The following is a 3,369-nucleotide window of genomic DNA, read 5'->3' on the forward strand; positions in this document are numbered from 1 at the left end:
TTTTTCTTGTTGGCAGTCATTTCTTTCTTGCCTCTAATCATTCCAATTTCATGAAAGGAGGAGACCCAGCCTGGATCCCCATAATGAGGAATTGTAGGAGACCTTTGCTTTATAAAACATTAGTTCTTTTTGAATTTGTCATGATTTATATAAATTATGTATTTATTCCTGCATTTATTCACATGAAGTTTACAAAATGATGGTGAAAATAAGACTTCTATTTGCAAAAGAAATTAGTGTTATAAATGGAAAATTGCACGTAAAATACATGCAATGTATTTTACTCTTTACTATAAAATGTGTAAAAAATTCTGTAAAATATAGGATCAGCACTAAAAAAGTAACCTAAGAGAGCATTGAATTCAAAAATTCCCTTTTAAAAGCAGTGTTGCCCTTGGAGTGCTACATTCAGATCTTACAACTTGACATTTTATTAGGCATGTGACCAAGAGTGAATGAAATCAAATACTTTAACCTCTGTCTGACTTAACTTCCTTATCTGTTTTTAAGGCAGATAATACCTATAATCATTGTAGGGCTCAAATGAAATTGTATATATGTATATCACCTGGCAAATCTTAAAGTGGAGTATAAATGTCAGATGTTATTGTACATCTAGTAATAACAAATTTGGGTCTAGCAAAGAAATCACTTGTCCACAAAAATTATTTGTTCCATGGGATGGCTTTCTGAGAGATAGAGGATGAGAAATAAAGGGGAAAATTAGGCAATGTAAAAACAAGACAAAAAAGTATGTTAAAAAGAAGGGGGTGGAGCCAACGTGTTGTAGAGGACACAGCTTCTTTCTGAACTTCTCTCTGAATTAGCTCTGGACCAGCAGAATCCATGAATATTGGGAGTGCAACAAATTATCAGCAGAAGATACTTTCAAAGATCACCAGAAAGGGTCTGTGTCAGTTGAGCACAAAGGGAGAAGACCAGGCACAAGCAGGCCAGACACAGATGCCAGCGCATGCTGTGCAGATCTGGAGTGAGGTGCAGACTCTGTACAGCAGAGAATACAGGGAGAGAAATCTACAGCAGTGTTGGCCACTCTGCCCTTGTTGCAAACCAATAGATCAGCAGAGAAGTTATAAAGCACCCAACGCTAACACAAAAGGTAAAGAGTGAACCCCAAAATGCCAGAGTCTCATAGGACCTGGCCATGCCCCCCCAGCACCAGAGTGAGTCAGCACAGGCACACACAGCAGCTGCTTGTAGAGGAAGCTCTAAAAACCTCCCCTTCCCTAAAAGCAAATCCCAACTTAAAAAAAATAAATAAGTAAAAAAGCAAAGAGAATTCTGACCATAGATAGTTTTTATGGTGAAAGGGAAGAAAAGATTTCAAACCCTGAGGAGACTCAAAGCAGATCATCTCCAGATGAATCCCCAAAGGGTGATATAAATTGGACCCCATCACACAAGGCTGTCCTAGAAGAAATTAAAAAGGATCTTAAAAGAGAGTTGGAAGAAAAATGGGGAAAGGAAAGGAAAAATTTGCAAGAGGGATTGGAAAAGGCATATAAATCATTAAAAGATAAATATGGCAAAATGGAAAAAGAAAACAACTTGAAAAACAGAATTTGTGAAATGGAAAAGGTAAATAACTCCTAGGAAAACAGAATTTGTGACATGGGAAAAGAAAATAACTCCTTAAACAGAATTTGTGAAATAGAAAAAAAAAAAATCCATAGAACAAAACAACTCATTTAAAAACAATTGGACAAATACAAAAAGAAATAAAAAAAAAATGAAGAAAATAATTCACTAAAAATTAGAACTGCTCAAATGGAAATTAATGACTCAATGAGACAAAAAGAATCAAGCAAAACCAAAAAAATGAACACAGAAAAAAATGTAAAATGCCCACTTGGGAAAACAACTAATCTGGAAAATAGATCTAGGAGAGGCAATCTAAGGATTATTGGACCCCTGAAAACCATGATGGCAAAAAAAGAGCCTAGACACTATTTTTCAGGAAATCATCAAAGAGAACTGCTCTGATGTCATAGAATCAGAAGGTGAAAAAGCCATTGGAAGAATTCACTGAACACCTCTTGAAAGAGACTCCAAAATTTAAAAACTTCAAGGAATATTGTGGCTAAATTTAAGAACTGTCAGACTAAGGAAAAATATTACAAGCAACCAGAAAAAAACAATTCAAATACCTAGGAGCCACAATAAGGCTCACCCAGAATCTAGCAGCTTCCACCTTAAAGGATCAGAGGGCCTGGAATCTGATATTCCAAAAGGCAAAAGAACTTGAAATGCAGCCAAGAATAAACTACCTCAATAAATTGAGCATTTCTTTTCCAAGGAAGAAGATGGGCATTCAATGAAACAGGTGAATTCCATTTATTTCTGATGAAAAGATCAGAGCTAAACAAAAAATTTGACCTCCTAATATAGGACTCAAGAGAAGCATAAAAAGGTAAAAAGAACTCTTGAGAACTCTTATTTCTGTTATGGGTATACATAGAGAGAACATGTAAACTTTGATTTTATTATAATGTAAAAAAGGAACTAGAGGTAAAAAGGGATTGTACCAGAAAAAGGGGAAAGTGGAGGTAAAATGAGGGAAATTACAGTTCATAAACAGGTAAAGGGAACCTATTTGAGAGAGAAAAAAAGGAGGGGAATGAACATTGTGTGAATCTTACTTTCATAAGATTTGACTCAAAGAGAAAATATTACAGAGAAACTTCTTTCACCTTATTGAAAAGTGAGAGGGGAAAGGTGAAAAGGGAAGGTGTAGGCGAAATAGGAGGGGAAAAGTATAAGAAAGAGGGGGGGACTCTAAAGGCGGGGAGGGCTGTTTGAGGCAAGTGGTGCTCATAAGTTAAATACTGGGGAGGAGGGAAAGAGGAAAAGGAAAGAGAAAAGTATAATCTGGCAGGAAATACAGAATTAGTAGTTCTAACCATGAATGTAAATGGGATGAACTCTTCCCTAAAGTGGAAGCTGATAGCAGAATGGATTAAAAGCCAGAATCCTACAATATGTTGTCTACAAGAAACACATTTAAAGCAGTGTGATAACATACAGCCTTAGTAAAAGGCTGAAGCAGAATCTATTATGCTTCAAGTGAAGTAAAAAACCAGCGATAGCCATCCTGATCTTAGATCAAACAAAAGCAACCTTGCTCTCAGAACTAGATAAATGAAACCACAAAGTAAGAAAGAAGTTAAAGAGGTAAATAGAATATTGGAAAAGTTAGGAATGATAGATCTTTGGAGAAAATTGAATGGAGACAGAAAGGAATATGCTTTCTTCTCAGCAGTTCATAGAACCTATATAAAAATTGACCATATATTAGGACATAAAGACCTCAAAATTAAATGCAAGAAGGCAGAAATAGTAAACACTTTC

Source organism: Sarcophilus harrisii, chromosome 3, assembly GCF_902635505.1.
Source record: "Sarcophilus harrisii chromosome 3, mSarHar1.11, whole genome shotgun sequence".
NCBI classification, from domain to species: Eukaryota; Metazoa; Chordata; class Mammalia; order Dasyuromorphia; family Dasyuridae; genus Sarcophilus; species Sarcophilus harrisii.